At 40.8% G+C, this 12,687-nt stretch overlaps 1 protein-coding gene across 7 annotated transcripts in view; it reads right to left on the minus strand.

Annotated features, from left to right (window-relative positions):
* Window positions 1-12,687, minus strand: part of CERS6 (ceramide synthase 6) — a 322,733-nt gene that overhangs the window by 205,611 nt on the left and 104,435 nt on the right. The gene's annotated exons all lie outside the window — the stretch shown is intronic.

Raw genomic sequence — 12,687 nt, forward strand, 5'->3', positions numbered from 1 at the left:
AAGGGAAGAAGTTTTTAATTATTATATGTTACTATATATAATTTAAATGATTATAAAATAGAAATAAAGCCTAGATAAAACGCATATGGGACACTAAGGTATTACGCACACTTGGAGTAGTAGTATTTGACTAGGTAAGGGAATTCAATTCATTTTTGCCTGCCTTTAACACAGAGAAATTCAGATTGATCAAAAGTAGTTACTTGGGCTTCCCTGGTGGCACAGTGGTTGAGAGTCCGCCTGCTGATGCAGGGGACACAGGTTCGTGCCCCGGTCCGGGAGGATCCCGCATGCCGTGGAGCGGCTGCACCCGTGAGCCGTGGCCGCTGAGCCTGCGCGTCCAGAGCCTGTGCTCCGCAACGGGAGAGGCCACAACAGTGAGAGGCCCACGTACGGCAAAAAAAAAAAAAAAAAAGTAATTACTTTTCTTGAACTCTTACTATGTGTTAGGCATAGAAACATAGAAATTATTTTAGGTACTTCATAGAAATTATTTTATTTAATCATTATGACAAGTCTGCCAAGTTTTTAAGACTATCAGCCTTTTTACAGATAGGGAAACTGAGGTTTAGAGAGTGAAGTAAAGAAACACTGTCATTTATCCATCAAGGAAAGAGGTCCTAATTTTCCAACTAACATCTGACACAGAACCCAGCATGTAGTAAATGCTCAATAATGTTGACTGGGAAGAAACAGAAATAAGAATTTTAAACTCATGAAGCAAGAGAAGCTTTTAGACTTTAGTACACCAGAGGTTTGGCCAGGATTCATTTAAACCCTTCATAATTCAAGATAAAAACAATATTTTATTTTGAATTGATCAACTTTAAATGATACACACAGGTTCAAGTCCTACTTCAGAATTAGAATCAACAAGGATGGAAATCAGCTCCAATTGGACACATTTTCACAACTAAAATTAATAATGGGAGAGAAAATCACAGATGAGAACTACCATCTGAATGAATAACAGAAGAAAAAGAAGAGTGTCCTTTGAAAAGGACACGTAAAGAATAACTTTGGAGGAAATTCTGCATCTGGCAACTTCTTGAGGTCTGTATGGACCTATCAACTAGTGTTACAGGTACAAATTTAAGACTCTCACACCTTATCTCACAAAATAGGGCACGTACCACTGAGAATTTCTTACTTGGTTTCCATTTTCCTGGAAACGGTATCCCAATCTTCAGGTCCTTGGGTTGGACCTGAGAAAAGCCGGAAAGCACTTCTACAATGCCTGCCCCCTCCAGCCAGTCATCTATGCCTGTCCCCACCCTCCCACCCACAGAGAAGAAAGGGACACCTAAAAGAAAGCTCAGTGATGGCTGTGGATGAAAGCTGGTTTCCATTGATAGGAGCACCAAATAAGATCCAGCGTAAGTAATGAATCTGCACACTTAATGACTCTCTCAGCAACCAGAACAATAATAACCACAGTGAGGCTTAGTGGTACACACTCCATTGTAGGAAGGTCTGGAAGGATCCCATTACAAGATGGTCACTTGTTATTCCATGGATATCACCAGATAAATATTGTTCCTCGGTATCCAAAGATTTAAATTCCATAGATAATTCAATATTTTATATACTTCAATATTAATTCTGTCACTCAAATCCATCATAAAATGCATTCGCAAGATACTCTCTACATGGACCAATTCTTAGATTTGTTTATCTCAAATTTGGTTTGCTAACCCAAAGTACCCATTATAACATGATGACTCAGCCCTGTCCCCAGGGAGTGCTACATACGCATGTAGCCCTTTGCTAAATTGTTGTGTCTTTTTCCCCTCTTACACTCTGAGTACCAGAGAACAGCAATTTTGTCCTCTTTACTTGTAAATCCCCCAGCACCTAGCCCCTGCCGCATAAAGACCCTTTGTAACCATTTGGGAAATTGAAGTGAATTAAGTCCTGTGGGCGTATGATTTTTTTCTGGATTTTCTGGGACAATCTAGGTTTCAAATATTCCCAAAAGCATACACTGTCCCCAAAAGCATACAAGCATGCTCATGCTTTCCTGACTGCATGTCCTGGTTTGTTTTGTTTTTTTTTAATGTTGGACCCTGACTACAGAGTGCTGAGTTTATGACACAAAGCCAGTTATCATGGGTCCCATACCCTGATTTTTTTCTGTAAAATATGACACAGTTGGTATAGCCAATAGTGAGGTGATAATTTAACTTGGTTTTCTTTCTTTTTCCCTTAGATGTTTAATTTTTGCATATTTGTGGCAGGACCGGGGTCGGGGGAGGAAAGGTCATCATGCCAATTCTATGCACTATATTATCCTCTTCAGAGGACCAGACAAAGGTTGGAAGGCAGACCACACAAGGAACACAGGAAGGTCCCTGCTCAAAATCATCTCTATTACGTATTTACCAATGAGAGATTTATGTTCAATGAGCAAGTTTTTTTTTTCCCAACAAAAAGATAAACAAAAGGGTTCAGTCTTAGTCATACATTGGTATGAGGCACTGCTAATAAAAGCCAATTCCATTCTTAAATGAGCCAAGTACTTAGCAAACATGGGATTTCTGTGAAGGAAGGTAAAGTGAGGACATTTTAGAAAAAGGTCAGATGGCCCTAGATGTGTAGAGAAGAAAGGGTGGGAAGAAATGCCCAGGGCCTCGGCTTGGCAATAGGGCTGCAGTCACCTCTTAGCCCTTCCTCTCCTCTTCAGCCCTTCAAGCTGAAGTTCCCCAAACCCACCATACTCCTCAGGCGTTTTCCACTTCCTGAAGCAGGCTTTGGCACCCTCACTCTTGCTCTACCTGGCCAAAGTAATCACCCTTAAAAATTCAGCAGTGTCACCTCCTCCAGGAAGCCTTTCCTGCCCCCTTCTTCCCCATCTCAATCTTCCCTAGGACTACAGGTACACCTTAGAGATACAGTGGGTTCCGTCCCAGACCACTGCAATAAAGCAAATATCACAATAAAGTGATTCAAATGAATTTCTGGCTTCCTAGAGCATATAAGTTATGTTTATGCTATACTATAGTCTATTAAAGTGTGCAATAACATTATATCTTTAAAAATGTACATATCTTAGTTTACAAATACTATATTGCTAAAAAGAGCCAAAACACACTAGTAACATCAAAGATCACTGTTCACCATAACAAATATAATAATAATGAAAAGTTTGAAATTTTGTGAGAATTACCAAAATGTGACACATACATACAAAATGTGACAGGAAGTGAGCAAATGCTGTTGGAAAAATGATCCCAATAGACTAGCTCGACGTAGGGCTGCCACAAATCTTCAATTTGTAAAAAATACAGTATCTACGAAGTGCAATAATGCAAAGCCCAATAAAGCAAGGTATGCCTATAGTGTATTTGAAAGACAATAAACTTGAGCTTCTTCTAATTAAACTTAGTCCTCTCGTCTCTAGAGGTTCAATCCAGCCACTGATCCAAATAATTTATTCTTTCAGTAGACATTTCCTGGGGTCTCACAAAACACCAGGCATGTGCTGAGCTGTGGGAATGAAAAGGTGAAGAAGACAGTCCCGAAAGTCATGGTCTTGGTCAGTTTAGTAACAGAGAGAGATGCAAAGAGTGAAAATAACAAGTCTCCAAGTGCACTAGTACAGAATTACTAACAGTGCCAAGAGAAGCAATGAAGTCTGGTCCCAGGCTTTCATAAACTGGAGGTGAAGAGGAAAGAGAAAAGAGGCTGTGATATGCAAATAAAACACCACAGTGCCCCCTTTCCGTATTTGCTCTGGATGCGGTAACATATAATGTTCCTGAGCTTTCTCTAACATTGTGCAGTTGAAATAACACAAGCTCCTGGATTTAGGCAACGCTGGGTACAAATCCCAGCTCTGTGGCTTACTAGCTGTGTGGGCTCTATAGGTACCTTCGCTGGACGCATCTTTGCCTTAAACATTTTTGCTGCGTAACTAATCGGCCGGACGTAAGGCAAGGCAATTTGCTGTAAAAGATAAAATAACCGGTTGACAGTTGGTCTCATTTCTCCATGGATGCAGTACTCCCATTTTTATATCACATAAATCTTAGCCCTCATAATGGTCTACACAGTGGCACAGAGTTGAGCCCGCATTTCCCATAGAACTCTGCAACAGCTATTGACAGACAGGTGACAATATGTCAAGAAATAAAACGATCCTGTTTTTCTTTCTTCTTAATGAAGGAAGAAATTTTAGCAAAACAGAAAAAGTACAATGCTGAATGAGGAGACGAATCAATAAGGAAAAAACATTTATACTATGAACAAAAACTTCAAAGATAAGTGCTTAGGTACAACCCACAAAATAAAATCAGTTATCTGCACAGCATTGCCATGAATCTACACACATTTTAAATGTACTCGAATATCTTGTATTTTGCAATAAAGTCTTTTTATTTTTGTTATTCATTTAATTTTTTTATTCACTTTCACTATTACATCTTTGAAGGCAAAACTGCCTTATGGCTAATTAGTTACGTGGCAAAAATGCTTGTGGCAAAGATGTTTACAGCAAAGATGCTTATGGTGGAAATACCAGACATGAGCTGTATGGTGCTGGGTCGGTTACTCCACCCTTCCTTGCTTTGGTTTCTACATGGGTAAGAAAGGCTTTTAAGACCTAACATATGACAGATGGTGGTTGTGAGGGTTAAGTGTAAAGGCCCCATTACAGAATCCGGAATACAACATAACCTCGGTAAACAACCCTTTCCCCTCCCTGCTGGGGGTCTGGTTCTCCTACCAGCATTAGGTGTTCACTGTATCTGCAAGAAAACCTATTGTGATATAATCAGATATAAGATGAAAATATGCAATTTCATTACATCTGTGGCTAAATACACGGAGTACAGGCATTATCAGAACGCTGCAGAATTAATCGACATGGCCAAGGCTTGTATACTAACCTTTAATGCCAACTCTGCTGCTAACCTTGGCCTGGGTGTCGGTGCACCATGTGTGTGGCACGGCACAATTAACTTTCTACACAGTTGAGCTCTAGGCACAGTATATAGCCTCCCATTAGTTGGCAACTGCTCTGAGACAGTATATAGGAAACATTTTAAAAAACCGGCCAAATTTAAAGTGATTTTTCTGAAATACTTTAATTCACTCAAATCATGCCAGCCCTACAGACACAGGCAGCAGCTCAACTTGCATTCAGAATCAAAATCATTGGCTTTAATCACCTCTAGCTAAGTTTTCCAATCTTATGGACAGCTCATTATGAATTTAGATTTGGGGAGGCCTGCAAATAAACCTTAAAGACTTGCTTCCCCCATAGTCACTTGGAATCTGTTCAAATCTTCCCAAAAGGGACATGGCTGGACCTCCTGTTGCTCTGTTCCAAGTGCCCACCGTTCCCACCACCACCACCTGACATAAAACGCATTCACCCCTTACATTATTAGGTGCTATACTCAAACATCAGGAGTCATATGCCATGTCCCAACTTTTAAGACAATTACAGCCAAATTAGTAATGACAGAGGATTCTTTTAAACCTCCTGTCTGCCCCTGGGTAAGGAACGTGGCCACCATGAGCTAATCACAGAAGGGCGAAGAGCCAGGAGGAAACAGAAGGCAAGCGCCCCTGTAACAGCAGGAGGGGGTAGGTGAGTGCAAGGGATGGGGTAGGGTGGAAAGACAAAAGAGAACGAGAGAGAAAGAGAGGGCAAACCAGACTGGATTCCCAAGAGGAAGCCACAAAGCGCTTGCTTCTCAACAGTCTCAACTACGGTTCTCCTGATGGCAAATTGAGATACAAGACCCAGAAAACCCCACGGCCAGGGCCATAAGGAAGAGGCCCTAGAAAGGAGTCACATCACTTAAGTATTCCAGCTTATGGCTCCCTACCTAAGATAATGAACAACTTAACTAATAACAGAATCAACTGCCCCAAACAGCCCACTTGAAAGGGAACAAGGCACTGACAGACCCTCTCGTTTAATCCCCAGAATGACCCCATAAATAGGAGTCATCTCCCCTTTACAGAAGAGGCATCTGGGAAAGTTAAATTATTCGCTAAGGGTAACGGAGCTTGAGCCAGGACATGAACCAGGTACATCTGATTTCCATCCTCAAATATGTTCAAGATCCATTGCCCCCTTACCCCTTCGCCTGCACTTAGGAAGTAACCAAGTATTACGTTAACTCCTGTCCCCAGAAGCCACGCTGACCTCCTAAGGCTGCTCACATTGCCCTGGCCCCAGCAGAGAGGGCTTTACCAAAGCCAGCATTGAGGGGATCCAGCCTTATTCCTCCCACCCTCTTGGCAGAAACAAGCTGTGTCCTCCTCAGAATCACCTGGGCAAATTTTAAATCTCTGTGGTTCGAAGATATTCACTGTGTGTTCTGACATCTCTCATGTGGTGCTTCAAAAGCCTGGGCTTCCAGAGGCACAGCGGGCCTGGCTCCCTGCTGAAGTAGGACACCTTTTCTCAGCCACTTCTGTCACATCGCTACTCAGCAGCCAGCCAAAGGCTCTGATGCTCTGAACTCAGATAGAGGTTTGGCATCTTTCTTGTATGCTGACATCCCTGTGAGCCCACATGGATCCTGCCCCCTTGGGGTTCCACAGGATGAAAGAGTTTTGCTCTAAACTGAGAAGCTGCTCTCCTTGCATCTCCTTGGATTTCTCCTCTCGAACACCAGAGCCACCTCTGCTAGGGAATATGCCACGGCCAGTGCATGGTTGTGACAGGCTACAGTCCTCCCTTGGTAACCATGGAGGATTGGTTCCAGGACCCCCACGGGTACCAAAATCCTCAGATGCTCAAGTCCCTTTTACAAAATGGTACAGTACAGTCAGCCCTCTGTATTTGCGGGATCCACAGATACAGAGGGACAACCGTACTATTTGTTGCTTCTCCTGTTACACCAACTTGACTTAACAGACAATTCAATGATGTTGAAGGTAGCTAACATTCACCAGCCCCTTACTATGTGCAAGACATCTCTCTAAACTCTTTATATACGTTAACTCATTTAGTCTTCACAATGGCCCTATGAGGCAGGCACCATTCATATGCCCGTTCTCCGAATAAAGAAACTGAAGCGTAGGGTGGTCAAACAACTCTCCCAAACATCCCACATACATCTGTATGTTAGAGAGGAGACTCAAACTCACACTACCTGGCTCCTAGAGCTCACTACACCATAATGCTGCTGTAACCCATATGCTGAGGCCATAAATGTCTCCCAATATTATGTGAGCATAACATGAGCTTCGTATTTGCTTACGTGCGATTTAACCTGCCAGAGACACTAGGTGAATGCAGAAAACTGTAATGAGTTGACCTAAGCAGTGCAGGAATACACAGAACACACACATACCACACACACACACACACACACACACACACACACCCCTCAACATCTCCAAGCTACTTCACTTCACACATGTTGTGAGACACATCCACCTGTGTTACAACTGTCCCTCCCATTTCAGATCACCCTCCTTCCACCCCCTCACAGCAACTTATGAGCTGTAACCCTTCCAACACTGTTTTGGACTGAACTGTATTCCCGCTAAATTCATATGTTGAAGCCCTAACCCCTAATGTGACTGTATTTGGAAATAGGGCTTTAAGGAAGTAACTAAGGTTAAATGAGGTCATAAGAGTGGCATCTTATTCCAGTATGACTGGTGTCCTTATAAGAAGAGGAAGGGACACCAAGGATGAATGTGCAAGAGTAAAGACCATGTTACGACACAGGGAGAAGGGGACCACATGCAAACCAAGGAGAGAGGCCTCTGGAGAAATCAACTCTGTAACATTTTGATGATCTTGGACCTCCAGCCTCCAGAACTGTAAGAAATACATTTCTGTTGTGTAAGTCACCCAGTCTGTGGTAATTAGTTACGCAGCCCTAGCAAACTAATATACCAACACCAAATTACAAGCAGTCTTCAGATCCTTTTCGAGGCGTAAGTGCCATATTTATTACAGTCTTTATGTATTTCTTAACCATTTAACATGTGTAGAACTGTGCTACTATTTTTATCAGGTTCCTATCTTTATTTAAAATGTGTCCCTGATGATGTTTTGAGTGTTGTGCCTCGACTCATTTTTCTCATAAGCCCTGTATTGTGCTGTTATGTTTTTTGGTGCAATTTTGCATAGTGTGGCAGTTTTTAGGAATGCATATGTCATGTTACAGCACAAGTGGCTGGACTGCCACTCAGGTGTAAATGATTTATAGATCCTGAAGATAAAGCATAAAACATCATGTTTCTACAGCCTTCTTCAGGCACCCTGAGGAGGCAGGTTCTATGAAAAAATATCTCAAGAAGGGCAGGCACCAAGCTCAGATACATAGCATGTATGTGTATTTGTGTGGGTACATCTATAGAATACAATACCATATAAGTAAAAAAAGTTATTAAAGTATTTATATCTGGGTGGTAGGCTTTGGAGTGTTTTTTCCCCCAATTTTTTAATAAACATTATCTCTACATTTAAAAATTCTCTATAATCAAAGTTGATTGTAATGATTTTCATGATCCTGTTCCAAATCAGAAATAAATATCTTTTAACATAGACTAAACAACAATAAGAAATGGCATATAAATTCAAAAACTGGCAGATAAGAATTAAATAAGAACAGTAGGCCTTAATAAATTGTTATTCCTCCATATACTCTGTCCTTTTCATCACTAGCCATGTTGAATCAAATTACTGGAAAAATTACAGAGCCTTGAGAAATTTAGGATTTAAAGAAAACTGACCAGCAGTACCTCAGATACAGACACTAGCCATGTTGAATAAAATTACAGAGCCTTGAGAAATTTAGGATTTAAAGAAAACTGACCAGCAGTACCTCAGATACAGACAGCTTGGCCAAAGCATGGCCTCTCTGATATTTTTAGCAAAAATCTGTTTTCCTTAATTAGCCAGTACACATGAATTAGAGGCCTAGCCATATGCCGTCAAGGAATGTGAGAGGCTTGATCTAAATGGAAAACCTGAGTTCACTTTTCACAGATGGTAGTTGTGGAGCAGAAAGAGGGGAAAAGGTTTCAAAAGCTTACTCAAGGCAGAAGAGTAAAGGGTCTATAGTTCAATTCATCAATCTTCAAAATTTCTATAGTGAAAGTGATATTGTCTTAATAATACTAACAACTTCAAAGAGGGCCTGACTGAGCTAACAAAACAGCACAGCATCAAGGCACTGCGTCCCAGAAATATTAGATGGGCATACAGAACTGTTCTAGTGTTTCTATTATATAGTGACACTCTGAGCAATGGTGACTGTGCCTGGTACTATAAGACCATATTCTTTTTCTTGAAACTCTGACAGAACTGCTAATAGTATTGTAATCCTCAAGCAGGATTTAGCAAACTATGGCTGGCTGGCCACATCCAGCCTGCCATCTGTTTTCATATAGCCCATAAGTTAAAAACAGTTTTTAAATTTTTAAACGGTTGAAAAAAATTTTTTTAAGAATAATGCTTCAGGACACATGAAAATGATAAGTTCAAACTTCAACATCCATAATTAAAGTTTTATTGGAGCCCAGCCACATACGTTTGCTTTGTCTCTGGCTGTTTTTGTTGAGACAATAGCTGAGTTGTAATTGTGACAAGGTTCATGTGGCTGAAAATATTTCTTTTCTGGCCATTTACAGGAAAAGTTTGCTGCTCCCTGCTCCAAAGTTAAAACTGACCTCGATACAAGCCATAGATTTAAAACCATTTAAAATAGTCAAGAATAGTCTTGAACACCAAGACATTCACGGGCTTGACCAAATTTGAACAATAACTAGATGTGTAACTACATACCTTAAAAGTTGTTCATCGATCCAAGGGCTGTTGTGTATTAATGGGAAATAATCACCATCACAACAGTAACAAAAGAACTCAGTCCTGTACTTTTCAAGAACTAAGAGGTTGTCCTTCAATTTTATGATTCATTTTTTCCAGACTCAGGATCAGCATCAATGAGTTGCTTATCATATATCCCAGTACTAAAAAAATGAAGATGCCATTTCTCTAGAAGATAAGACAATACTTTCTTATTCTCCCCTTCAAAAACTACATCGATCTTCAGGAGAACTTTGGTGGTAAACTGTATGAATGATGTCATGATCTGATGGAAAAAATAATCAAAGCTGAATTTTCTCTTTGGCAAAATTTCACCCATCATCAGACTGTAGAATACATGGAAGATTCTAAAACAGTTTACGATAATTCAGTTGGGTTTTTTTTTGCAAACAGGTGGCGGAGTTTTAAAAACTTGTTGAATATATTCACCACACAATTTCCTGAGATCAAAGACCTAAACAGCCCTCTCCCCACCCCCATCAATTATTAGGCTCCACTTTCTTACTGAGGTCATAAGACAGCATTGCTGACTTGTCCAAGTAAAACTGCTACCAAATAAAAATAGTGACTGAGTTGGTGGCATGAGGGTAACTAGTTAAGCCACTCTTTCCTCTTTGCTGAGTTATCCTTACTTCAGTGGAATCACAAATTAAGAATGTCACAGAGGGGCTCCTTTGCAGAAATAAAGTCACAATTCCAAAAGGGTCCCAGATTTCGGTCAACCTGCTGCCACTGAACAGAGCATCCAACTGTGGCAGCATGTGGGGTAGTTTTAATCAGCATCAACTCTAAAATGGAATTCCTAAAGAGAAGACAATCTTGGGCCCTCATCTTACAATAAGAGTCCACACGGAGCAAACTGCAACCCAAATAAATTACAGTTGACCCTTGAATGACATGGGTTTGAACTGCGCAGGTCCACTTTCATGCAGAATTTTTTTCAACAGCAAATACTAAAGTACTGCCCTATCCAAGGCTGGGTGTATCTGCAAATGCAGAACCATGGATGCAGAAGAACCACAGATATGGAGGACGAAAAGGAAAATCACACAAGGATTTTCGACTGTTTGGAGGGTCGGCCCCTGACCCCTGCTGCTCTTCAGAGGTCGACTGTAGTACCAATCTGTGGCGTGTGAATACTCCTTGCCCTATACTTTCAGGTTAACATATGAGAGATTTATCTGTCCAGTCAATTGGAGGCTGATCAAATGAAAGCCATATATAATATGTACTCCTGATGTATGCTATTAAATGTACTGCACAATATTCAAAAATGATGAGTACAGGTGCCCTCAATGAGAGAGAAGCCACTTACTCTGAAAACTTTATTGAAAATATTATTTATTTTTATATTATCTTGATGCGGTTGTTGGAGGAGTAAAGCCAAGCTTTAGTAGCGTCCAACTGTGATCCCCCAGCTAAATGGCTCCCACTTAGAACCAGTTTCTCCTAAAATGTCTCACATGCTATCTCTTTTTTACAAATCCTTCACTCCCTCTTGAAAATCTCTATTTCAGTTGCCAATAAGGATTTAAATGCTTCTGGAAGAAACATTCATCAAAACTAACACAGCTGTTGATGACTGACATCAGGCGTGAAGGAAAAAAAAAATCACATCCATGTTTCAACACACTACTTGCTGAACAATTTCTACTTGGTCCATTTGTATTAAATGGGTGTGCCAAAAATTGGACACGCCAGCAGATGGCTACCAGCACTGTTTGGCATGCCTACTGGTGCTGTTCTACACTGCCAAAAGACGAACTACGACTCCCCTGAAGGGATTCTATAGTTTCTAAAATAGTAACTTATGTAACAGAAAAACTATAGAATCTTTTCATTTGGGCTCTAGATCTACAAGCCCCAGATTTGTGCTGTCCTCCTTTCTAATTTGATTTTTAGTACTTCTGAACAGCAGTCATCTCCTTTCAGAGATTAGTGGTTTGTTTTTTTTTTTTGAATTGGTTTATTTAAATTTTACAGAAACCTGATTAGAGTTAAGTATGTAATTATAAGTCCAGTAACAATTCTACAAAAATGCACATACAATGCCAGAATTTCTTAAAAGTAACTAATATCATATTCTCGTTTTGCATTAAACATGTAAGACATGTCATATATTCCTTATGACAGATTAGTGCTTCTTAACCAGGCATGTGTTATCATATGTATTCAGGGTATTCCTTCCAAGGTAGATATGTCCAGACCCCACTTGGGTCACCACACTGGATCAGACATCATGGGGTGGAGCTTAGGCATGTGCATTTTGAAAAGCACACCAGATGGTTGTAAAGGGCATCCCTGGTTAAAAACAACTTTTCCAGATCGTTTTTTATACTGACAAGCAAATAACTATGACATACACATGTGTACACATAGACCAATATATAATTCTGCTTAATTCCTCAGGGTGTTGTCTAAATGTTCTCCTTTGCCATCTTAGAGTTGTAGAAAAATCATTAAGTATTTTTTTTATTTTATTTATTTGTTTTTGGCTGAGTTGGGTCTTTGTGGCTGGGCGCGGGCTTTCTTTAGTTGCGTCAAGCGGGGGCTACTCTTCGTTGCAGTGCACGGGCTTCTCCCTGTGGTGGCTTCTCTTGTTGAGGAGCACAGGCTCTAGGCGCATGGGCTTCAGTAGTTGTGGCACACGGGCTCAGTAGTTGTGGCTCACGGGCTCTAGAGCGCAGGCTCAGCAGTTGTGGTGCACTAGTTGTGGGCTTAGTTGCTCCACGGCACGTGGGACCTTCCCGGACCAGGGAACGAACCTGTGTCCCCTGCATTGGCAGGCAGATTCTTAATCACTGCGCCACCAGGGAAGCCCCAAATCATTAAGTTTTAAAGCAACAGATCATGGAGACAGTAGTATTTTAGGAAAATAATTT

This window comes from Delphinapterus leucas, chromosome 8 (genome assembly GCF_059928025.1).
Source record: "Delphinapterus leucas isolate spDelLeu-1000000601 "Yukka" chromosome 8, BTC_Dleu_Yukka2, whole genome shotgun sequence".
Classification (NCBI taxonomy): Eukaryota; Metazoa; Chordata; class Mammalia; order Artiodactyla; family Monodontidae; genus Delphinapterus; species Delphinapterus leucas.